Source organism: Staurois parvus, unplaced genomic scaffold, assembly GCF_062004578.1.
Source record: "Staurois parvus isolate SC_StPar_1 unplaced genomic scaffold, SC_StPar_1.0 ptg000108l, whole genome shotgun sequence".
Classification (NCBI taxonomy): domain Eukaryota; kingdom Metazoa; phylum Chordata; class Amphibia; order Anura; family Ranidae; genus Staurois; species Staurois parvus.
Genome location: NW_028317904.1, coordinates 1,393,477 through 1,419,519, shown reverse-complemented (window position 1 = coordinate 1,419,519; position 26,043 = coordinate 1,393,477). Strand labels below are relative to the sequence as shown.

Below are 26,043 nucleotides of genomic sequence, written 5' to 3'. Positions count from 1 at the left end.
GTAGAGATGAGCTTGGATGCCCTCCAAACTCATCTCTAATCTGAAGTGCCACTTTTTTGTTCTCCAATGAGCTGTGGGTCAGGTCGTTCCTGACCCTACAGCTTGTGGAACTTTCGTGTGAAGAATGACCTGGCCCATAGCTCATTTGAATTGAAATAAGTGGAAGGTCAAAATTTTGGTTAGAGATGTGTTCACAGGATGCCAAACTTTCATTGCAAAGAAAAAAAAAATTTTTAGAACCTTCATTTGATTTTCCACTAGTTAATGAGATCAAAGCAATCAGTATTTTCGACTGTAATGAAAAAAAAACAAAGGAGCACGATGGAGAATTTTTCTTGAACAAAATTCTAACAGAAAATATGGCTTCCTTTTATGAAATTCCTTTAATCCCAAAATTATATGTTAAAAGCAAATGAAATTTTGAGGCACTTTTGAACATCATTTTTCAAGTCTCTGAAAGCATTATCAAATGTACTGATGATTTTTTTTGCAAGGAAGTTCATACAAAAATTTTGTCTTTGAAGATGCGTCACCAGTGACAAAATTAACTTGGCAAGGAAACCATTTACTGTAATATAAACACTTCCTCACTGGCCTTAAAGGTTAATGAGCGAGCAGCAAGAGAGTGGAATCTTGCTGGTCTGGCTAGCAAGCTTAACCACTTGCCTACCGAGCACTTTTACCCTTCGTACCTAGGCCAATTTTCAGCTTTCAGAGCTTTCACACTTTGAATGACAATTGCGCGGTCATGCAACCTTGTACCCATATGAAATTTTTAATCTTTTTTTTCACACAAATAGTACTTTCTTTTTGTGGTATTTAATCATCACTGGGTGTTTTATTTTTTGCACTATAAATAAAAAAAGAGCAAAAAATGTGAAAAAAAAAGTTTTTCTTTGTTTTTTTTATCAAATTTTCAAACAGGTAATTTTTCTCCTTCCCTGGTGTGCGTTAATGAGGCTGCACTGATACTGATGGGCACTGATAGGCAGCACTAATGGGTACTGATGAGGTAGCACGGATAGGCAGCACTGGTGGCACACTGATGAGGCGGCACTGGTGGGCATTGATGAGGAGGCACTGATGATGCTGCACTGATATGCTGCAATGATGGGCACTGATAGGTGGTACTGCTGGGCGGTGCTGATTTGTGGCACTGACTCGCAGCAGTGACTGACAGCACTGGCTGGCAGCACTGATGGGTGCAACTGCTGGGCGGCACTACTGGGTAGCACTGATGAGTGGCACTGCTGGGTACTGATGGGAAGTACTGCTAGGCACTGATGGGCACTGGTGGGAGGCACAGCTGGGCATTGGTGAGAGGCACTGCAGGGCACTGGTGGGTGGCACTGCTGGGCAGCACTACTGTGCACTGATCATCAGGGCACTGATCATCAGTGCCGATCTGCTTTGTGACCATTGCCGGTTATCGGCAGTACTTTACTAATGCTGTGACAGCATGAGGAAAGTGTAGCCAATAACAGGCAACTGTATTTACTCGGCGATCTGCTGTGTCATTGGACACAGCTGATCACGTGGTAAAAGGCCTTCTACCTCATCACTTGATCAGCTGTGTCCTGGAGGCACAAAGAAGGGTGCGTTCTGCAAGGACATCATATGACCCCCTCTCAGAACTGGACAACCGCGCTGTAGCTGTCATTTGGCTTTTTTTTTTTTTTTGCATGCTAGTCTCATATTGAAAATTAAGAGGTTACTAAAGTTACGAAAATTTTTGTACTGCACAATACAACTTTGGAAGTGATGTATTGTATTGTAATCTTTCATTTACGAGCATGTGCAGTCTCGGATAACTACTGTACTGAATAAATTAATATCATTCGTTCTGGTATAGTAGGAGAAAATTCTCATGCTTGTACTTTTGGATAATTTATCATGAACTGTCATTATCGGCTCTTGAAAGCTGTGTACTAATGATCAAATTATCAGGCGATCGCTCCGAAAGCTGTATTTGTCATCTGATTTTCTCATCGTGTTTACCAGGCTTAACATAAAGGTTGTTGCTTATGAAAAAAAAATGTATGTATGGTATACTAAAACATGTTTATTTGCATTGATTTGCATTACTGATGCTACCACACCCTCAAGCAGAACAGGGTTAGCAGGGGGTATAGAAGATAAGGCAAGGCTTGTTCCTCTGTAAATTGTTATTTATATGTGGGGTGTGGCAAACTAAGAGAATGAGTACACAACTAAAGTCAAATGAAACAACAGGCTGAAAGTCTGCACTATACCATAAATAGGCGGATTACTTTCAATTCTCTGCTACCATGTACTAAGTGGATCACATGGACTAAGGACCATGTGCTAACTGATAAAGATCCTTTTCAGCAATATTATTGGATCATGTGCAGGGCGTCCCATACATGAATAGATAGTGTCTCAGGAGTTCTATCCTTGAACTAACAATAATATGCATACATTGTAAAACTAATAAAATGCATAGAAAATAATTTGTATAGAATAATATTAAAAATTACAATAAAAATGATATGAAAAAATGGAAAATTCAAATACTTACGTCATTTTCCTTTCCTGATGGACTCCATGGAAGCATACGTATGGGTTAGTCCCGCCCTCTCCTCTCCTATAGGACCCCACTCCCATAAGTCTTTGCTCAGCGCCAGAGGCCATGTTCCATAACTAGCCTACTCATGGCATTGGGAGAGTACTCCTGCTGCCATGGAGTCCATCAGGAAAAGAAAATTACAGTAAGTATTTGACAGAAAATTTTCCATTTTCCTGACAGACTCCATGGCAGCATACGTATGGGAAATAATTAGCCATACACACATGGGTGGGCAGTTACTCAAACAAAGACTTTAATTTGCCCCATCAACTGACAAGACTTCCAAACCAAAATTAACAGAGGGTAAGGAGGCAGTAATGAGCCATAAAAAGTGTGGATTGAGGACCATGAGACTGCTCTGCATTTTATTTCAGGGGTGATGTGCCGGGAAGCCGCAAAGGACGTAGCCACACTTCTGGTTGAGTGTGCAGTTACTGCCTCCGGAGGCGCCAAGCCCTTAGCTCTGTAGGGCATTTGGATTGCCTGGACTAACCAGGCCGCAATTGACCTGGGAGAAGCCCGGTCTCCTTTACTCTTCCCATGGAAAGGGATGGAAGGATGCTGTGACCTGCAAGTACAGTCTTAAGGTCTCACCTATGTCCAGGGGGTGAACGTCATTGACTCCCAAGGCTCTAAACGTTGGCAGGACAATCTTCTGGTTCTTGTGGAAAACCGAGGTCACTTTAGGATTAGAACCTAGAATAGGGATGAGGACCACTCGATCCTGGAAGAATGTCAAAAACGGTTCTTTGCAGCCAAGGTTCCTGATTTCAGAGACTATTTTTGCTGATGTAGCCGCCATTAGAAAGGACCCCTTGATAGAGAGCTCCCTCACTATGGGTGGACCAGCCGATTCCGGAATGCCTCCAAAGACGTCGAGGACAAGCGGGAGGTCCCATTTAGGGAACCTCGGTTTTTTTTGAGGCCTCAACTTCACTGCCCCCTTGAAGAATTGCCGGACCAGAGAGTAGTTGGCCCATGATACTCCAGTGAAGGCCGAGATAGCTGACACTTGAACCCTGATGGTGCTGACTGATAGGGGCAGGTCCAGGCCTGACTGTAGGAATCCCAGGACATCCTGAACCCTCTGATTACTAAAGGATTAGCCCATGGCCAAAATATAGTCCACGAACTTAGACCAGACTTTCCCATAGACCCTGTTGGTACTTGGTCTTCTGGCATTCATCAGGGTAGGGATGACTTCAGGAGGACAGCCTAAGGCCTCCAGCCTCCCCCTCATTAGATGAAGCCAGGCTGGGCAAGGGTGAGGAAAGGCCCCCTGTGATAGCAGGTCTGGCTTGAGAGGGAGAGAAACCAGATCCCGAAAACTGAGCTACGCCAGTAAGGGAAACCATGGTTTGCTGGGGCAGTATGGAATTACGGCCACTACTTCCACTGCTTCTGCTCTGAGCCTCCAAAGAAACCTGAAAATGACAGGGGGAAATGCATAGGCTGTGCAAAACCTCCACTGATCCGTCAGAGCATCCACCCCGAAGGCCTGGGGACAGCTATTCCTGGTGTAGTACACCTCCAGTTTGCTGTTGCATGGGAAGGCAAATAGGTCAACTTCCGGACTGATCCCAAGGGTCAGTATTCACTTGAAAACTTCCGTGTCAAGAGAATGCTTGTTATTGTCTAACTGAACCCTGGACAGGAAGTCTGTGAGTTCTGGACTCCGGGGACGTATACTGCCGATATGTTGGATAGGTTTCTCTGAGCCCAAGTTATGATTGGCTCTACCTCTAGCAAGAGGGTCAGGCTGTGGGTCCCAACTTGTTTCCTTATGTAGGACATTGTCGTTGTATTGTCGGACCTCAGGAGGACTGATTTCCCCTGTGTTAGGTGCTGGAAGGCCCATAGGGCACAGAACGCCGCTCGCAATTCCAAGACATTCGACCCCAACCTGTGGGGGGGAAGCTCCTTCTGCTCTGAGCTATCTCTGACTGGCAGAGAGTGCCCCATCCAGAGCTGCTGGCATCTGTTGTGACCATGACTCAGGAGATGGGGCAATCGAGTGGCAATTGAGCAGATTCTTCCTCTGCTGCCACCAAGGAAGGCTCTCCTTCACAAATGGATTTATGTAAATGACCTGACCTATGTTGCCTGGATTCCACTGTTGAAGAAAGCCCTTCTGGAAGGGTCGCATTCTTCACTGTGCCCACGTCACCATCTGTGCTGCGGACACCATGGTGCCAATGACTTTCAGGCATTGGAGGGTCCGAAGATACGAGGAGGACAGGGCAGGTAGTATTCGGCTCCAGATCACCGGAATCCTCTCCACAGGCAGGGAGATGGTGGTGCTGACCATGTCGAAATGAGCCCCGAGGAATATTAGAGACTACATGGCCTCCAACTGGCTCTTCTCCATGTTCAGCAACCACCCAAACTTGAGAAGGGTCGAGATGACATGGGCCTTGTGCTGTAGTAGCTGTTCTTTGTTCCAAGATAGTAGGAGCAGGTCGTCTGTGTAATGGTGCAGGCGAATGGCTCTGTTTCTGATCAGGGCCATGACCGCCAACAAGACCTTTGAAAACACACGAGGTGACGTTGAAAACCCAAAGGAAAGACATATGAACTGGAGATGCCATTGGTCCACAGCAAGCTGGATGAACCTCTGAAAATCTCTTGCAATGGGCACATAAAAATAGGCGTCCTTCAGATCTTTAGGCAGGACCCAATTGCCTGGTTGAATTGCTTGTTGAATTGTGAACAGCGTCTCCATCTTGAATTTTGGCTTCCAAAGGAGTTTAGATGGGTGAGATCTATGACCAGCCTCCAGGCCCCATTTCTTTTCTGGACCAAAAAGAGGGGAGAGTACAACAGCACCCTGTGCCAGTAGAGAGTCCATGTAGGACAGTAGGATCTTCCTCCTCTCTCTGGAATGTGGAAGGGCCATAGGGATGAACTTGAGAAAAGGAGGGCTCTTGACCGCCCAAGCATGCCCTGAAGATACTGTGCTGACAGCCCAAACGTCCCAAATTGAAGCCGCCCAGACATGTAAAAAATGGCAAAAGCGTGCCCCCACCTGGCCTGCCTGAACAGGCCCAATCATAAAAAGGACTTTGTGGCCTCACGACCTCCAGAGGTCAAGCCCTTGGAGGACTTCTTAAAAGATGACTGGCTTCTCTTGAATTTGCGGCCCAGCTTGTAGAGGCGCACTTCCCTAACTCGTTCCATGCCTTGACTTCTGGGCTGAGCCCTCTTCTGACCTAGCAGACGCCAATCCTGTGGCAGGAAACCGGACCTCCCGCCTGTAGTTGGCTATAGCGCTGTCCAGTTTGTTCCCAAACAGGGAGGAACCCTCAAAGGGGATCTTGCACAATGCCTGCCTAGGGGTTAGATCAGCCAAAAAGAGCCAAGGCCAAAATGCACATTTAGCTGTAACCAAGGACAGCATAACCCAAACCAGCAGACGGGTAAGGCAGATGCCAATCTCAGCTCCCGGATGGATGAATTCCTGGCCACCTCTTCCAGAACTCCTCTGAGAGCTGCATCCACATTATCTGACCACACTTCCATAGCTTTGAATAAGGCCACTAGGGCAAGCACCGGCTTGCAAGCCATCCCTGCCGTAGTGTATATTCACTTGAGATTGGATTCGATTCTCCTCTCCAGGTTGTCCTTGAGGGACACCAAATCCTCAAAAGTGCTTGGCTAGCCTCATCAAGGCTGCATCCACTAGAGGGGCCGATTCTAAATATTTGCCGTCCTCTGATTTGAACAAATAAAGCTTGGCTGATTTGTTCAGCAAGGATGCCCTCTTATCGACATTGTTCCACTCCTGTGTGAAAATTTCCCTGAGTTCCTCCAGGAAAGGAAAGTTTGGACGATCTTTTTTTAGATGTTTAAAGAATTTTCTATGTTTAGGAGGAGATTCCCACTTCAGGGCCTCTTTGACTGCTTTGACTAAGGGCAAGACCAAAGCGAAGTCAAAGCCCACACACGGATCCTCACTTTTTGCCCCACTGTCTGAGGCTCCAGCTGATAGGTAATTAGACTGTGAAGGTTTCAATCCCTCTTGTGGATCTTTGGGAGTGGACCCCTAACCAAAGCCTCTATCTGTTGGCTGGCACTTTCTCTCTCACCGGTTGCCCGGCTGAAACAGCAGTCACAAAATGACCTGTTGTCAGGAACCTGAGTTTCGCCCACCCAGTACGTTTCCCTGCTGGAACTGCTGGAGTGCCGCTTAATGTGATGCCTGGAGGAGGAACGAGAACTTCTCCTATGACACCTGGATCTGGAAAGAGACCTGGGGCGTCCGGATCTAGAGGAAGAGTGATTGTTTAGAGACTGGAAGTCTTCCATCATCATGTGCCGTATAGTGAAGATCAGACCTAGAAGGGCTGAAAAACACAGAACAGGGAATAATTAAAAGTCACAGAAAGGCACCAATGGGGGATCAAGGGGATAAAGCTGCCTGTCTGTACTTACTGCACAAGGGCTGGCCACAAAGAGGCGGTGACACATCCATATCGGGTCAGCTATGAAGGCAACCAAGTTGTAAACAAAAGCTTGACATGCCACAAGCAGAATCCCAACAGACCACCAAGGGGGGCAGGAGGGAGCAGGTACTGACCTTCAAAGTTGTCCACAGTGCTTGGGGAAGCTGCTGCATTCAACCCGCAGAGAAAACAGCTCTGACAGCTGCTTAAATCTGCCGCCAATGTTGACATCACAGCCGCCATACTGTGCTTGCATCAGAACCCTGGCATCTCACTGCAACGCCTGCATGCATGTGTGAGCGCCACCATCTTGCTGCACTGCGCACAACGAAGCCAAGCCTCGTTCTGAGGCCAGCTTGTGCATGTGCAGTGTTCCAGAGGAATCGCAAACCAGGAAGCGGCGGCCTAGAGTGCAGCACTGCACTCAGGCCACCCACTAGCACCAGGGGAAAGAAAAAGGGAAAAGCAGGCACAAACGGGGACAATTCTGCTACAGGAGAGAGAGAGAGACCACCGCTTACCAATCCCGGTACTCCCACAACCCCCTGCCTCGGAGACCGCCTCGTCCGTTTGGGGCTCTACATGGCCATTGGCTGTTAGCAGGCTATCCGGCCCAAGTTGCCTCTCTCCCTCCATTGCCAGACCTCAGCTCTTCCAGGTCTCCTGCTTGCCCATTTCCAACCCCGCTATTAGCTAGGGAATGCTGGAGTTGATGGGGGGCAGCATCTGCACAACTCCACCGGCACCATATCTATCTGCCGTGTCCAATACCCCGCCATTAGCTGGGGACCCGTGGAACTGACAAGCGGCGTGTCACCTCACATCTCCCGGAGAGACTCGCCAGGACTTGGTCGCGGACTATCCTCTATGCATGAACCAGGTAAGGCTTACACTAGGTCCATAGGAGCAGGACAAAAAAAGAACACGGCCTCTGATGAAGAGCAAAGATTTATGGGAGTGGGGTCCTATAGGAGAGGAGAAGGCAGGACTGACCCATACGTGTGCTGCCATGGGGTCTGTCAGGAAAATGTATGTACTGTATTCAGTGTATACAGTATATGAGAATAAAAAGATATACAGAAAAAATTATATTTAAAAAATCTAGAAATTAATCTAATATTAATTCCTATTTGAAAAATGTATAAATAGCAATAACTCGTAACCCTTCGATTCTCCTTCAACAAAAAATTTGTAATATTTCAGGCATCTCTTTACCTATTAATTATCTTTTATTGCATCTAACACAGCTTCGGTATATGATTCTTAAATATCACAAATTGTGCAATAAACAATATAGTATCGCCTGTACTTGTTAGTTCTCCCCCCCCCCCAACTCTTTCCTTTCTCATCCCTCTTTTGCAGTGCCTGGACAAGGTCATCTAGTGCCCAGGTCGAAGATGCCAAACAGCGCCACCCCTCAAATATATGAGCTTTGTGTGTTAGCAAAAATCTCCTCCCTTACCCCCAAACTAATTTCACACTCACACCCTAAGCCAAAATTCCGTTTGGAAGTCAAAATGTTCCCTCCCTAAACAAAAAAATGTACCCTCTTCCAGTATGAATACCCCCTCACAGCTCAAATCCTCTTCCTCCCCAAATTTCCCTTCCTAGCAAAAATCATGTACCACTTAAAAATCCCACTCTTCCAGCATAATTTCCCCCCACTATCGCTAATCCCCCCCCCCCAATTTCCCCTCCTAGTACAAATCCTCCCCAATCATCCCTACTAGCACAACTCCTTCCCAAATCCCTCTTCCTAACACAAATTCACCCTTCTAGTACAAATCCCCCTCCCTATCACCCCCTCTAGCAAAACCCTCTAAATCCCCAACCACATCCAGGGCATCCACCCCTCTTGCCCACCCCTTGTCCCGGTCCTGCTCTTTTGACCCTATTTTGTATGTATATCTTGTATCTACAGTATTTCAGCAAAATATGTTTTATACCTATAAAACAGTTTATTAATGTTATTTATATGGACATCTATACAGATTTTGCTTGTAACATGAAGACAAATCTATACAATCCAATTAATTTATATTCATGGCACCTGCCCTTCCATTACCCTTGGTTTACATTAGTGCCTTTTTGCAGGTCGAAGCACAACAGCCTATTCATTTGAATGGGTTGCCGTGCCTTGCAAAACACAGTGAAAAGTTCCCTGCACCTTTCCAAAAATCGCAGCCTGTACTGGGAACTGCACTACATTGCAGATGTGGTTTCCAGTGCGGGCAGTGTGCCATTAACATTAATGGCACCCGCGCGCTGGTCCCACGTTTTGTGCGTGGGTGGTTGCAACTGCGGGATGAAGTGAGAGTCTTACATAGTGAACCGAGCCTTAGTCTAGGTTCACACCTACTGTATGTAGTTTGAGTTTGAGGCATTTCTACATTGCGTTTTGCATTGCGTTTTTGCACTTGCATTTTTTATGCATTTTTGATGCGTTTTGCAGTTTGTTTGTTTTTCAGTTTCTAGTTTTCTTATTGCTAGGCAGATTTTAAGCACAAAACACAAAAAATGTAGGTGTAGGTAGGTCCTGATATTACATAGTTTTAGTAGATTTATAGTTGATTGTACAGAAAGTGTATGGTCAGATTTAATTGTGTATGGTGAGCCTTGTAAAGGATCTGGAGCAGGGCCGGATCTAGCCTATATGTCTGGGGGTGCAGTAAAAAAAAAGTCAGGGGGCATAATGTCAACACTGTTTGTGAGTCACTGAAAGTCTGTCACACAGTGTGATAGAGATGCAAGAAGCCAGTATTCCCAGTTCACCCAGCACACTTCTGTATCCTGAGTCATGACCAGTAATGTCTGACAGGTAATACAGAGGTGGTGCAGGAGTGTACAGGAAACAGACTGTCAATAGATTAGGATAAATAAACAGAGCATCTGCCGCCTAATATCAGGTCAGAGCCCCTCCTTACATCAGAGTCCTCCCCCACATCAAAGCTCCCATTAGAGCCTTCCCCTACATCCATCATCCTCATCAGAGTGCCCCCCTACATCCATCGTCCTCATCAGAGTGCCCCCTTACATCCATCAGCCTCATCAGAGTGCCCCCTTTCTTCAGTTGTCCTCATTACATTGTCGTAATCAGAGCGTCCCCTTAAATCATCTGCCCTATCAGAGTCCCCCATACATCAGGGTCCCCACTAAAGTGCCTGTTTACATCATCTGTTCCCAGTAGAGGGCCCCCTTACATCAATTGCCCCCATCCAGCGCTAGCAACACATTTTGCAATTTTCTTTTCTTCAACCATGGGTAGAAAGAAAAAAAATTGCTTGGTTCCCTCATCAACAAAGTCAGTGTTAATGGGGGAATCCTTCCTGAAACGCTTTTGTGGTTTCCCCACAGGCTGAATACAATGATCAATGCTCGTGGCAATAGCCTCCGGCAGTGATAGCATGACAACACCTGACAGGCTGGTTGTACCGAAGTCAATCAAATTGAATCAGATCAAATCAATTTACTTCAGTACAACCAGCCTTCCCATAGATGGATCAAAATTTGTCCGGTCCCTGATGATCTGGCCAAATTTCAATCCATGTATGGCCAGCCCAAGTCCCCACTTATATCAATGGCCCTATCAGAGTCCCTCTTACATACGTTGTCCTCATCAGAGTCCTCCCTTACATCAATTTCCTCTATCAAGCTAGTTCATGGATCAGTAAATGGACCTGGAAGAGCAGAACTAAAATCTGGGGGGTGCACAGCTCACCCCAGCATGCCCCCCCAGATATTGGCCTGATCTAGAGGAGTCCACATCAGTGCCGGGACTAGGTCATCCACGGCCTAGGGCAAAGATGCCAAACTGTGACACCCCTCCTGTTCATGATGTGCAAGCTTCAGGGATCGCTGTCACTACTCTTGTCAGTCTTGTAACAGAAGGAAGGCACCCCCATCCCTACAGTAAACCTGTGATGCCCAGGGCTGCTGCCCTTCCTGCCCACCCCTTGTCCCAGTCCTGGTCTACATTATCAGATTTCAGCTAACACCTTATTGGCTACTGCTGGCGAGATAGTCTCCTCTTTTCAGATATGAGCTTAATTAGGGCTCACTAGTTGAACAGCTGGAAATGACTTGACCAGTCTGTGATGTGTCTTTTGATGACAAATGTGTTGTGGAATGAAGCAGACAGATTACTGTATGTTCTGCTCCTCAGATGTTTACATGCACGTCTACATGTGCACTAATATGACAATATAACCATGTGTCAGCCGGAGTGAATGTGACTCTAACAGAACTGGTACTCGATGTAACTCTGAACTGGATGGACAATCAGTATTATGCATCTATCCTAAAAAGATATTTTAATCATTAGGTGCCATCCTCTTACATAATGAATGATTGTGATTGCTACAGCTCCAAGTGGAGAGGAGATTAAAGTCATTTTTTTTTGGATTTCATTTTGGATAGAGCAAGGAAGGGTTATAACCCCTGACAGTTTTTTTTGCTACCTGTGTCCCATTTTGGAAATTTCCCTTCACTTTCTCTCCCATAACCACAACAAAAAGTGAGAGGCAATCCCTGGATGTTCCCAATTAGATGATTTCCCCTCTATTTTTGTTCTGATGAGAAATCAAAATTTGGAATTTCCTTTTAGGCAGTCCATACAAACAACCAGCGACTTGAACGAAAAAAAAAAAAAAAGATTCAATTCCCCCATTTACACAGTCAGTGTGAACGGGGAATCCTCCTGCTGTGCTATATTGTGCTGACGTCAGGGAGCCTTCCCCATCATCAGAATACAATGATTAGTGCTGCCGACTATAACCGATAGCACTAATCTATCTGGAAGAAACCCAACAGGCTGATTGTACAGAGGTCAGTCGGTTGATCGCCTTCTGTACATCCAAGGTACTTTCACAGTCATCAGGATCTCCCAGGGTGAATCTCCCTAACAGGAGAAAAAACAGCAATAAAAACCTGCCAGGTGTTCTAACCCCTCCAGATGTTAACCCCATCCTGCCCAGTGCCATGAGTACAGTGTCAGTGCTCTTTATTAGCACTGATCACTGTATTAGTGTAATTAGGATGTCAGTGGCAGTTAGTCAGTTTCCCCCCAGTGTCAGAATGCCCGCCACAGTCCCGCTTTAAGTCGCTGATCGCCGCCATTACTAGTATAGAAAAAAAAATTCCAGTATATATACTACCATTTGTAGACACTATAACTTTCACGTAAACCAATTAATTTACATGTATTGGGATTTTTTTTAGCAAAGACATGTAGAAGAATACATTTTGGATGAAATTTATGACGAAATTTGATTTTTTAAATTTTTTTATTGGATATGTTTTATAGCAAAATGTCAAAAATTTTTTTTTCTAAATTGTCGGTCTTTTTTTTATAGCGCAAAAAAATAAAAATGCAGAGGCGATCAAATACCACTGAAAGAAATCACTATTGGTGGGAAAAAAAGGACATAAATTTCAATTGGGTGCAGCGTTTACATGACTGCGCAGTTTTCAGTTAAAGTATCGTAGCACTGCATCACAAAAAATGACCTGGTCAGGAGGGGGGGTTAATCCTCTGGAGGCCAAAATTAATGTAGCTTCTTAAACTTCCTAATTTATATGTAAATTAACTCCTTCCTGCCAGCCCTAGGTAGCCTCTCAGCAGGTGGGCCTTAACACAGAGAGGCTGCATATATGCGTACCCAAAAAAAAAAAAACAGAACTGCTCCGAGAATGTGAATGTTTCGTGCTCTCTGCAGTTACTGGTGGCTAACGTACATCTCCCAATCTCTTCTCGTGATTAGGAGTTTGCCAATCATGTGACCACTGTGACAGCCAGACATGGCGGTTCAATGATCACAAACCCCACCCTGCCTCACAGCACCTAAAACCCCTTAAAGGGTTGGGAGGCGCTGGCGCCAAGGGGTTAAAGTGTATATCCATGCAAAACTTTTTTTTTTTAGTTTTGGATCAAGTGAGGAATGATTAGAATCCCTATCAGATTTCCACTGCTATCCAGGGGTAAGTGATTTCCCTTTACATAGGGGCTATCTTATAAAGAATTCACGTAGTCGTTCACCCAGTAAAAGTAGATGGACATTTGTTCTGTGTGAATGGGGCAGAAATCTGTGTGGTGAGTTGGGGCAGCTCATTTAAACGAATGGGCTGCCAAGTACCAATGCACCAGAACTGAACACAAATTGGACACATTCCATTGTTTTCAAAGCAGCACACCATGATGCATAATAATACATTGTGGTGCTCTGCAGTGCATGTGTGCAAGACCTGCATGGGGTTACTATGTTGGCGTGCCATTCAAAATGAACAGCCTCTGTGTGCATTTGAGGAACGTACACATTTCTGCAAAACACCACACTGCACTGGAGAAGTCTGAATTAATCCCTAAAGTAAAACGACAGGCAAAACTTTTTTTTCCCATTTTGGATAGCATAAGAGAGGTTTATGACCTCTGTCAGGGTTTTTTGCCATCTAGACAAAACAGGAAGTGAGAGGAAATCCCTCCAGAGAGAGGGAATCCTGGGTTGCCACCAGAATGTCCCCATTGGAAGATTTCACCTCTACTCCTGTTCTGGTGGCAACCCAAAATTTGGGATTTTCTATCACTTTTACTCTCAGTGACAATAGTAAACAGGACAAACAGAGAGGGGGAATCTCCCTAACAGGGGGCGCAGACAGCAATAAAAAGTGTCTGGTGTACTGATCCATCTCTTAGTTCAACTGGCAGGCTGAACAAAAAAAAGAACCCATTCCTCCATCCACCCATTGGAGGTGGATGGGGGAATCACTGCAGCTGAACTATTGTATTCTGCTAGAAGGAATCCTTCCCCGCCATCAGAATGCTTGGATCAGTATTCCTGGCTACAGCCGGCGACTCTGATCATTCCGGAGAAAAATGACTGGCTGGTTGTACATAAGTCAGATGATAGATCGACCTGTGTACAACCAGCTAGCCCATATGCGGATAAATATTTGGCTGGTCCCAGCTTAAAAAAAGATACCTCCTCTCCATTTATCCTGCTAATTGTTATCACCAAGTTTCAAAAGTTGGGTTGTCCAATTTTGTCCCTTATCCCATTTGTCCATTTTCCAATGGGAAAACTGATTCTGGTGATAACCTAGGATTCCCTAGCTTTAGAGGGATTTCCTGTCACTTCCTGTTTTGGCTATGGGACAGGAATTGAAGGGAAATCTCTCCTTTTGAACACAGATGGCAAAATAAAACTGACAGGGGTTATAACCCTAACCTTAATTCAAAATGAGAAAAAAATGTCTGATGATAGGAAGGAAGATAGTTTGGTGTCGGCAGCTGTTGTTTTATGATAGGAAGGAGGATAGTTTGGTGTTGGTGGCTGTTGCCTGATGATAGGAAGGAGAATAGTTTGGTGTCGGTGGCTGTTGCCCGATGATAGGAAGGAGGATAGTTTGGTGTCAGTGGCTGTTGCCTGATGATAGGAAGGAGGATAGTTTGGTGTAGGCGGCTGTTGCCTGATGATAGGAAGGAGGATAGTTTGGTGTGGGCGGCTGTTGCCTGATGATAGGAAGGAGGATAGTTTGGTGTGGGCGGCTGTTGCCTGATGATAGGAAGGAGGATAGTTTAGTGTCAGGGACTGTTGCCTGATGATAGGAAGGAGGATAGTTTGGTGTGGGCGGCTGTTGCCTGATGATAGGAAGGAGGATAATTTGGTGTCGGTGGCTGTTGTTTTATGATAGGAAGGAGGATAGTTTGGTGTCAGCGGCTGTTGCCTGATGATAGGAAGGAGGATAGTTTGGTGTCGGTGGCTGTTGCCTGATGATAGGAAGGAGGATAGTTTGGTGTGGGCGGCTGTTGTCTGATGATAGGAAGGAGGATAATTTGGTGTTGGTGGCTGTTGTTTTATGATAGGAAGGAGGATAGTTTGGTGTGGGCGGCTGTTGCCTGATGATAGGAAGGAGGATAATTTGGTTTTGGTGGCTGTTGTTTTATGATAGGAAGGAGGATAGTTTGTTGTGGGCGGCTGTTGCCTGATGATAGGAAGGAGGATAATTTGGTGTTGGTGGCTGTTGTTTTATGATAGGAAGGAGGATAGTTTGTTGTGGGCGGCTGTTGCCTGATGAAAGGAAGGAGGATAGTTTGGTGTTGGTGGCTGTTGTTTTATGATAGGAAGGAGGATAGTTTGGTGTGGGCGGCTGTTGCCTGATGATAGGAAGGAGGATAGTTTGGTGTCAGGGACTGTTGCCTGATGATAGGAAGGAGGATAGTTTGGTGTGGGCGGCTGTTGCCTGATGATAGGAAGGAGGATAATTTGGTGTCGGTGGCTGTTGTTTTATGATAGGAAGGAGGATAGTTTGGTGTCAGCGGCTGTTGCCTGATGATAGGAAGGAGGATAGTTTGGTGTCGGTGGCTGTTGCCTGATGATAGGAAGGAGGATAGTTTGGTGTTGGTGGCTGTTGTTTTATGATAGGAAGGAGGATAGTTTGGTGTGGGCGGCTGTTGCCTGATGATAGGAAGGAGGATAATTTGGTTTTGGTGGCTGTTGTTTTATGATAGGAAGGAGGATAGTTTGTTGTGGGCGGCTGTTGCCTGATGATAGGAAGGAGGATAATTTGGTGTTGGTGGCTGTTGTTTTATGATAGGAAGGAGGATAGTTTGTTGTGGGCGGCTGTTGCCTGATGAAAGGAAGGAGGATAGTTTGGTGTTGGTGGCTGTTGTTTTATGATAGGAAGGAGGATAGTTTGGTGTGGGCGGCTGTTGCCTGATGATAGGAAGGAGGATAGTTTGGTGTCAGGGACTGTTGCCTGATGATAGGAAGGAGGATAGTTTGGTGTGGGCGGCTGTTGCCTGATGATAGGAAGGAGGATAATTTGGTGTCGGTGGCTGTTGTTTTATGATAGGAAGGAGGATAGTTTGGTGTCAGCGGCTGTTGCCTGATGATAGGAAGGAGGATAGTTTGGTGTCGGTGGCTGTTGCCTGATGATAGGAAGGAGGATAGTTTGGTGTGGGCGGCTGTTGTCTGATGATAGGAAGGAGGATAATTTGGTGTTGGTGGCTGTTGTTTTATGATAGGAAGGAGGATAGTTTGTTGTGGGCGGCTGTTGCCTGATGATAGGAAGGAGGATAGTTTGGTGTTGGTGGCTGTTGTTTTATGATAGGAAGGAGGATAGTTTGGTGTCAGCGGCTGTTGCCTGATGATAGGAAGGAGGATAGTTTGGCGTCGGTGGCTGTTGCCTGATGATAGGAAGGAGGATAGTTTGGTGTGGGCGGCTGTTGTCTGATGATAGGAAGGAGTATAGTTTGGTGTTGGCGGCTGTTGTCTGATGATAGGAAGGAGGATAGTTTGGTATCGGTGCCTGTTGTCTGATGATAGGAAGGAGGATAGTTTGGTGTGGGCGGCTGTTGTCTGATGATAGGAAGGAGGATAGTTTGGTGTGGGCGGCTGCTGTTTTATGATAGGAAGGAGGATAGTTTGGTGTTGGTGGCTGTTGCCTGATGACAGGAAGGAGAATAGTTTGGTGTGGGCGGCTGTTGCCTGATGATAGGAAGGAAGATAGTTTGGTGCGGCTGTTGCCTAATGATAGGAAGGAGGATAGTTTGGTGTCGGCGGCTGTTGTTTTATGATAGGAGGGAGGATAGTTTGGTGTCGGTGGCTGTTGCCTGATGATAGGAAGGAGGATAGTTTGGTGTCGGCGTCTGTTGTCTGATGATAGGAAGGAGGATAGTTTGGTGTCGGCAGCTGTTGTCTGATGATAGGAAGGAGGATAATTTGGTGTTAGTGGCTGTTGTTTTATAATAGGAAGGAGGATAGTTTGGTGTGGGCGGCTGTTGCCTAGTGATAGGAAGGAGGATAGTTTGGTGTCGGCGGCTGTTGTTTTATAATAGGAAGGAGGATAGTTTGGTGTCAGTGGCTGTTGCCTGATGATAGGAAGGAGGATAGTTTGGTGTCGGCGGCTGTTGTTTTATGATAGGAATGAGGATAGTTTGGTGTGGGCGGCTGTTGTTTTATGATAGGAAAGAGGATAGTTTGGTGTGGGCGGCTGTTGTTTTATGATAGGAAGGAGGATAGTTTGGTGTCAGCGGCTGTTGCCTGATGATAGGAAGGAGGATAGTTTGGTGTTGGTGGCTGTTGTTTTATGATAGGAAGGAGGATAGTTTGGTGTCAGCGGCTGTTGCCTGATGATAGGAAGGAGGATAGTTTGGTGTCGGTGGCTGTTGCCTGATGATAGGAAGGAGGATAGTTTGGTGTCGGTGGCTGTTGTTTTATGATAGGAAGGAGGATAGTTTGGTGTTGGTGGCTGTTGTTTTATGATAGGAAGGAGGATAGTTTGGTGTTGGTGGCTGTTGTTTTATGATAGGAAGGAGGATAGTTTGGTGTCGGTGGCTGTTGCCTGATGATAGGAAGGAGGATAGTTTGGTGTTGGTGGCTGTTGTTTTATGATAGGAAGGAGGATAGTTTGGTGTCAGCGGCTGTTGCCTGATGATAGGAAGGAGGATAGTTTGGTGTCGGTGGCTGTTGCCTGATGATAGGAAGGAGGATAGTTTGGTGTCGGTGGCTGTTGTTTTATGATAGGAAGGAGGATAGTTTGGTGTGGGCGGCTGTTGCCTAATGATAGGAAGGAGGATAGTTTGGTGTCGGTGGCTGTTGCCTGATGATAGGAAGGAAGATAGTTTGGTGCGGCTGTTGCCTGATGATAGGAAGGAGGATAGTTTGGTGTCGGCAGCTGTTGCCTGATGATAGGAAGGAAGATAGTTTGGTGCGGCTGTTGCCTGATAATAGGAAGGAGGATAGTTTGGTGCGGCTGTTGCCTGATGATAGGAAGGAGGATAGTTTGGTGTCGGTGGCTGTTGCCTGATGATAGGAAGGAAGATAGTTTGGTGCGGCTGTTGCCTGATGATAGGAAGGAGGATAGTTTGGTGTCGGCAGCTGTTGCCTGATGATAGGAAGGAGGATAGTTTGGTGTCGGTGATAGGAAGGATAATTTGGTGTTGGTGGCTGTTGTTTTATGATAGGAAGGAGGATAGTTTGGTGTGGGCAGCTGTTGCCTAATGATAGGAAGGAGGATAGTTTGGTGTCAGTGGCTGTTGCCTGATGATAGGAAATAAGGATAATTTGGTGTCGGCGGCTGTTGTTTTATGATAGGAAGGAGGATAGTTTGGTGTTGGTGGCTGTTGTTTTATGATAGGAAGGAGGATAGTTTGGTGTGGGCGGCTGTTGCCTGATGATAGGAAGGAAGATAGTTTGGTGTCGGTGATATGAAGGAGGATAATTTGGTGTTGGTGGCTGTTGTTTTATGATAGGAAGGAGGATAGTTTGGTGTTGGTGGCTGTTGTTTTATGATAGGAATGAGGATAGTTTGGTGTGGGCGGCTGTTGCCTAATGATAGGAAGGAGGATAGTTTGGTGTCGGTGGCTGTTGTCTGATGATAGGAAGAATAGTTTGGTGTCGGCGGCTGTTGTCTGATGATAGGAAGAAGGATAGTTTGGTGTCAGTGGTTGTGGCCTGATGATAGAAAGGAGCATAGTTTGGTGTCGGTGGCTGTTGTTTTATGATAGGAAGGAGAATAGTTTGGTGTCGGTGGCTGTGGCCTGATGATAGAAAGAAGGATAGTTTGGTGTCGGTGGCCTGATGATAGAAAGGAGGATAGTTTGGTGTCAGTGGCCTGATGATAGAAAGGAGTATAGTTTGGTGTCGGTGGCTGTGGCCTGATGATAGAAAGGAGTATAGTTTGGTGTCGGTGGCCTGATGATAGAAAGGAGGATAGTTTGGTGTCGGTGGCTGTGGCCTGATGATAGAAAGAAGTATAGTTTGGTGTCAGTGGCTGTGGCCTGATGATAGAAAGGAGGATAGTTTGGTTTTGGTGGCCTGATGATAGAAAGGAGTATAGTTTGGTGTCAGTGGCTGTGGCCTGATGATAGAAAGGAGGATAGTTTGGTGTCGGTGGCTGTGGCCTGATGATAGAAAGGAGTATAGTTTGGTGTCGGTGGCTGTGGCCTGATGATAGAAAGGAGGATAGTTTGGTGTCGGTGGCTGTGGCCTGATGATAGAAAGGAGGATAGTTTGGTGTCGGTGGCTGTGGCCTGATGATAGAAAGGAGGATAGTTTGGTGTCGGTGGCTGTGGCCTGATGATAGAAAGGAGGATAGTTTGGTGTTGGTGGCTGTGGCCTGATGATAGAAAGGAGGATATTTTGGTGACGGTGGCTGTTGATGAGAGGAAGGAGGACAGTTTGGTGTCGTTTACTGTTGCCTGCAGTCAGAGCTGTGATGGGTGACACCTCAGACTTGCAGCCAGCAGCTGGGATCCCTGTGTGTAGGGGCGGGGATGATGCGCCCTTGGTTGCCATAGCACTGGGCTCCTCCCCTGGCTGCCATCCATTGGCTGGCTGACTGAGAGCGATGTGGGTGGGCCCTGTAGAGGGAGGGGCGGGGTGTAGGCTGAGCTGGAACACGCACTGCTCCGGCCGGTTCTTCCTCTTTTGTTCTGCGGATGTTTATTAAACTGATCGGACTGCGGAGCGACACAGAGCCCGGCAGTGCCAGCGGAGAGAGGAAACCGGAGAGGTGAGAGCAGATCGGGGGTTATGGGGAGGGAGACCATAGACCTGTGTGTGGATCACAGCCGAGCCCAGTACTGTACCCCGATGTCTCTGTGGATCTGGCCATACACTATACGATCCGATTGTACAATTATCTTTAACATCTGCACACACGTTACAACATGATTGTACGATCTCATACACTGATCAGCCATAACACTATGACCACTGACAGGTAAAGTGGATAACATGGATTTTCTCCTTACAGTGACACTTGGAAGTGGGTAGGATATATTAGGGGGCAGGTGAACATGTTGTCCCTGAAGTTGATGTGTTAAAATCAGAAAAAAATGTCAAGTGTAAGTATCTTGGTGACTTTGTGATGTGATGGCTGGAAGATTGGGTGAGAGCAACTCCAGAACTGCATCTCTTGTGGAACATTCCTGCTCTGCAGCGGTCAGTACCGGCCAACAGTGGCCCAAGGAAGAAGAAGCAGTGACCTGGGACAGGGCATGGGTACTGGCCAACAGTGGTCCAAGGAAGGAGAAGCGGTGGTCTGGGACAGGGCATGGGTACTGGCCAACAGTGGTCCAAGGAAGGAGAAGCGGTGGTCTGGGACAGGGCATGGGTACTGGCCAACAGTGGTCCAAGGAAGGAGAAGCGGTGGTCTGGGACAGGGCATGGGTACCGGCCAACAGTGGCCCAAGGAAGGAGAAGCGGTGGTCTGGGACAGGGCATGGGTACCGGCCAACAGTGGTCCAAGGAAGGAGAAGCGGTTGTCTGGGAATGGGCATGGGTACCGGCCAACAGTGGCCCAAGGAAGGAGAAGCGGTGGTCTGGGACAGGGCATGGGTACCGGCCAACAGTGGCCCAAGGAAGGAGAAGCGGTGGTCTGGGACAGGGCATGGGTACCGGCCAACAGTGGCCCAAGGAAGGAGAAGCGGTGGTCTGGGACAGGGCATGGGTACCGGCCAACAGTGACCCAAGGAAGGAGAAGCGGTGGTCTGGGACAGGGCATGGGTACCGGCCAACAGTGGCCCAAGGAAGGAGAAGCGGTGGTCTGGGACAGGGCATGGGTACCGGCCAACAGTGGTCCAAGGAAGGAGAAGCGGTGGTCTGGGACAGGGCATGGGTACCGGCCAACAGTGGCCCAAGGAAGGAGAAGCGGTGGTCTGGGACAGGGCATGGGTGGCCAAGACTCATTGAGTGAAGGTTGATCCAATCCAATGCAATAGAAGAGATACTGGAGCTCAGATTGCTGGAAAGGTTCATGCTGGTTCCGAATGACAGGTGTTGGAGGGCACAAAGGTGTCAGGGCACACAGAGCTTCGCAGTGGTCTATGGTGCTGCGTAGCCACAGAGCTATCCATGCTGACCCATTGTCCACGTCCACAGCCAAGAGCTCCTACAATGGGCCCCAGGAGCATCAGAACTGGACCACAGGACTAGTGGAAGAAGGTGGCCTGGTCTGATGAATCCAAGAATGGTTGGAGGAACACAACAAGTATGAGGTGTTGACTTGGCCTCCAAATTCTCCAGATCTCAATCCAATCGAGCATCTGTGGAATGTGCTGGAAAAACAAATCTGATCCATGGAGGTCCAACCTCGCAACTTACAGGATTTAAAGGATCTGCTACGGACGGCCCGTACCACAGCGTACCTTTAGTCATCTAGTAGAGTCCATGCCTCAGTGGGTTATTGGGGGTGGTCATAATGTTATGGCTGATCAGTGTCAATCCACCAACAACTATGTAGTGTAAGTGGCCATCTGATTGGATAGATCGGGTGCTCGTATTACATAGTTTTGGCATGTCCTTATTCACACCAGTGCAACATCAAAGCCAACTATTCAGTGCGATTTCTTTGCAGCTTGCTGACATCCTGTGCGAGTTCATTTAACAGATGGCAAAGCAGGTTGCAATGAAGTCGCACAGAAATAGTGCAGGAACCATTTTCAAAGTTGCTGCTACTTGCGTTGCACAGGTTTGAACGGTTCCATTGCCGCAAATGGGGTGCGACTTGTCATGCGACTTTGAACTGTCAAGTCACATGACAAGTCACATTAGTGTAAACCAGGGCTTATTCTAAATGTTGATTGTATGATTAGATTGTAATGTGTATGGCGAAGCCTTAGAGTTACCAAAACTGTGTAATATGAGGGCACGCCTAAACAGCCGATTCATGATGTATCCAATCAGGCAGGCTTTTACACTACCAAGTTAATGGTAGATCTGTCGGAGATTATATAGTGTATGGTCAGCCTTGGGGTCACCACACACTGTATCATCAACTTCAGATTTACCAAAACTATGTAATAGGATAACATATCGAAAAATTAGCGGATTCTCATGATACCACACAGTGGGTTTCCACTGTAACCAGAGGCGGACTGACAACTCATGGGGCCCCCGGGCAATAGGGGATCATGGGGTCCCTGTGTCCTTGCCCAAACTCAAAAAAGCCTATGAAAAATGTACCAGGGGCATCTCATGGGGCCCCCTACTGACACTGGGCCCTCGGGGAGTGCTCGAGTTTCCAAATGGTCAGTCTGCCCCTGTCTGTAACTATTCCACAAAAACATCTATGAAATAGGAGGACCTGCCTGATGTATCCAATCAGGCAAGACCTTACATTGCGTTGTTGTGTGTAGATCTAAAAGTGATTGTACAATCAGACTGTAACGTGTGTGTGTGTGAGATGTGCTTTAGATCTAAAAACAACAATGGCATGTAAGGGTCTTCTTGATTGGATACAAATTGATTGTTTAGATTAGATAGTTCCTGATATTACATAGTTTTGGTTGCTCAATCGTTGATTGTACAGTCAGATTATAAGGTGGGTAGTGATCCTAAGGCTGGCTGTACAATCTGATTGTAAAATCACCTTGGAATCTACCATCAACTATGTAGGACAGGCCTGCCTGAATTTAATGGGTTGTTTACATTTGACCTCATATTACATATTTTGGCAAATCTAAAGGAGATTGTAAAATCAAATTGAATAGTGTATGGCTAGCTTTAGGTGGATTGTACAGGGACTGAAACATGTATGGTGACCCTTGTAGGGATATCTCTGTCATTGTGCTGTTTGTACTATCTGTAGTAAATGACACTAGAATTTGTATGTATAGTGCTCACCTTCTGATGGCCGCACACTTTACAATCAGATTGCGCAATCTTCATTACATTTACTAAAACTATCTATATAAGTGCAAACCTAAATTATCCATTCAGTCTGTGTCCAATGTGGCAGGTCTTTGCACTGCATAGTTGATGGTTGATCTAAAGGAGATTGTACAATCAGATTGTATAGTGCATGTCCACTCTCATAGTACTGAAGTGTGTATATTCAGTTGGAAGAATTTTAAAGGAGCAGGGGAATGTTTACACTGGCTGGTTCCTACAAATGAGGAAATGCATGGAATTTCAGTGCCTAGCACCCGGGGTTTCAATATATATGTTTTATCCACGACACGGCAGATTTGAATAAGATCTGATTGGACAGCTGTCCAGGGCCACTGACCACAAAGGGGTGCTAAAAAAGTTTTTGACGTCAGTATTGTTTATAGTAGATTGGTTTCAGCTTTGCGAGTCTTTATGCCTGTTCAGATTCCGCGTTGCATTTCTGCTTATGATTTTAAAAGCGCCATTTACACTTGTTTCTGTATATCACACATAGGGCAGCTCACACACTTCAATGGGCTGCCTTGTGGAAGTCTGTCCCCCAACAGAAGCTCCTGTTCCTTTCTGTGTGACAAGCCTAGTGCAAATTGTTTTTCTTTTAAATGCCGCATGACAATCAGAATTGCACCATGTTTAGGATGCCATTAAAGGATAAGTTCACCTTTGGACCAAAAATAATAAATGCACCTTTTTTGCAGGTAATGTGCATTTATTATTTTTGGTTGGATGGGCCTGGAAAGCAGGGGTCTCCAAACTTTCTAAACAAAGGGCCAGTTTACTGTCCTTCAAACTTTAGGCGGGGCAGACAGTGACCAGTGGGAGAAGAAAATGTCCTGGAGTCAGTAGGGAGTAAACAATTCCCCATCCTTGGTATCAGTGGGAGTAAACAATGCCCCATCCTTGGTATCAGTGGGAGTAAACAATGCCCCATCCTTGGTATCAGTGGGAGTAAACAATGCCCCATCCTTGGTATCAGTGGGAGTAAACAATGCCCCATCCTTGGTATCAGTGGGAGTAAACAATGCCCCATTGTTGGTGTCAATGGGGGTCATAGTGCCCTATTATTAGTATCAGTAGTGCATCATCATTGGTGTCAGTGAGCGGAATAGTGCCCCATCATTGGTATCAATGGGAGTAAACAATGCCCCATCCTTGGTGTCAATGGGAGTCATAGTGCCCTATTATTACTATCAATAGTGCACCATCATTGGTGTCAGTGGGAGGAATAGTGCCCCATCCATGGTATCAATTGAAGAAATTGTGCCCTGTCATTGGTGTCTTGGGAAAAAACGTTTCTCATTGTCAGTGGCAGGAACTATTTGATGCTGACAGTGGGAGGAATAATAATGCCCCTCGGGCCAGATAAAAGCAAGCAAAGGGCCACATTCGGCCCTCGTGCCGCAGCTTGGAGATTACTGCTGTAAAGCATGGCACCAGTGGTCAGCAGATTGCTGGTGCCATGAAGGTCTCCTGCAGACCTGTCAGTATATCTGATCACCCATATGGGATGTACAGACAAGCAGATATTCTGACAGGAAGAATCAATTGAGTTCATTGAGAACTACAAGCCGACAGCCGCTAAGTCTCCCGGGACTTGTAGTTCATTCACAGTACTCTATTTATCACAGGTACTTCTATAGCGCCATCAATTTATGCAGTACTTTACAAATATATTGTGCATTTTGCATCGGTCCCTAATCCTCAAGGAGCATACAATCTAAGATCCCCAATGCCCTGTACACACAATAAGATTGTCGGACGAATAATCATCCATTTTTTGGTTTTTTTTATTGCATGCTCGTCTCCATATTGAAAATGAAAAGGGTACTGAACTTACGATAGAAAAAAATTCGAAAGTGAAGTAATGCATTGTATTTTCGGATGATTACTGTACTGATTAAATGAAAATCGTATGATCTGGTGTCGTGCGAGAAACATTTTCACTCTTGTCCCTTCGGATATTGTCACATAAATTGTCATGATCGGCTCTCGAAAGCTGTGTACTAATGATCAGATTATCGGACGATCGATCCTCGTATGAAAATTTTTGTATGATTTCCTTATTGTGTACTCACATTGATACATACACATACAATGATCCAATTTTAGACAGGAGGCAATTAACCTACCAGCATGTCTTCGGAGTGTGGAAGGAAACCGGAGTACCCGGAGGAAACTCAAAGGCAGGCACAGGGAGAACATGCAAACTCCAGGCTGCTGATGTCATGGTTGGGATTCGAACCAAGAACCCTAGTGCTGCTGGGTGGAAGTGCTAAGCATTTAGCCACTATGCTGCTACTCTGTGAATGAATGACGCAGCCTTGGGGGGGCAGAGCTCCGTACAGCCATCCTCTATTCAAAAAGTGACAGCTGTACTGCTGTCACAGACAGGGTGGGATTCGGGTGGTGGCTGCAACATTGGGAACATGTTCCACCCTAAAAATGGGTGGAACATGTAACGTGTTCCTTAAGGTGATCATTAAAGGTGAACTTCTCCTTTAAGAATAATGGAATGGCAACCAAGCATGCGTTGTGTATTTTTCAGCAATTTGGAATTGCCTAATGTGAACAGCGCCTTAGACATCCACAGTAGCAGCCTTGTTATTCCTATTTTTTTTTTACGTTGACTTTAGGATAATCAAATGATCATAACCAGTCGGCTTGATTTACTTACGCCCCATTCACAGGAGATTATTGGACGAGTGATCGTCCGTTTTCTTTTGCATGCTAGTCTCATATAGAAAGTGAAGTGGATACTAATGTTACCAAAATTCTTGTGCGACAAAGAAAATTTGGAAGTGATGTAATATATTTGTATTGTATTTTTGAACGAAAACTGTACTGGCTAAATGAAAAATATTTTCGTGCTTGTCCCTTCAAATAATTTCGGACGAAAGCTGTGTAGTAACGATCAGATTATCATACGATCGCTTTGAACGCGGTATTTTTCGTTCAAATGTTCTGATCATGTTGATCAGGCATAAGTCAAACATCTTCAAACAATGATTAGTCCAGCTGTGTAGATCAGATAAGTAGAGGAGGATTTGCTTCTGTGTGGTTGGATAATTGAAGTGATTATTTGTTCAATGCGTTGTATGCACACTCCATGTGCCTGGAAGTAGCTCTTCCATAGGATCTGCCATCATTGTATGTATAATATGCTGACAGTATAATATAGCAGAAAATGCACCGCATTCCGAATCCTTCACTAATCATGTCGGTGAAATATCCATGTCATGGTACTCTCGGCCCCTTAACAATGATTCCAGCCTTTCTCAGCCTTTTCTTCCCCAGAGCAACCCCTAACTATTCCTCAGGGTCAATGGGAAAATTCTCCTTACATTGG

The 26,043-nt window shown here is 46.0% G+C and overlaps 1 protein-coding gene across 2 annotated transcripts in view; it reads left to right on the top strand.

Annotated features, from left to right (window-relative positions):
* The first annotated feature begins 19,401 nt into the window (after positions 1 to 19,401).
* The window catches only part of LOC149467487 (MOB kinase activator 2-like), a 53,666-nt gene continuing 47,024 nt past the window's right edge, over positions 19,402 to 26,043 (top strand). For both annotated transcript variants that reach the window (XM_089671596.1, XM_089671595.1), the window contains exon 1: positions 19,402 to 19,539. The gene's annotated coding sequence lies outside the window, so the exon portion shown is untranslated. The remainder of the gene's footprint in view (positions 19,540 to 26,043) is intronic.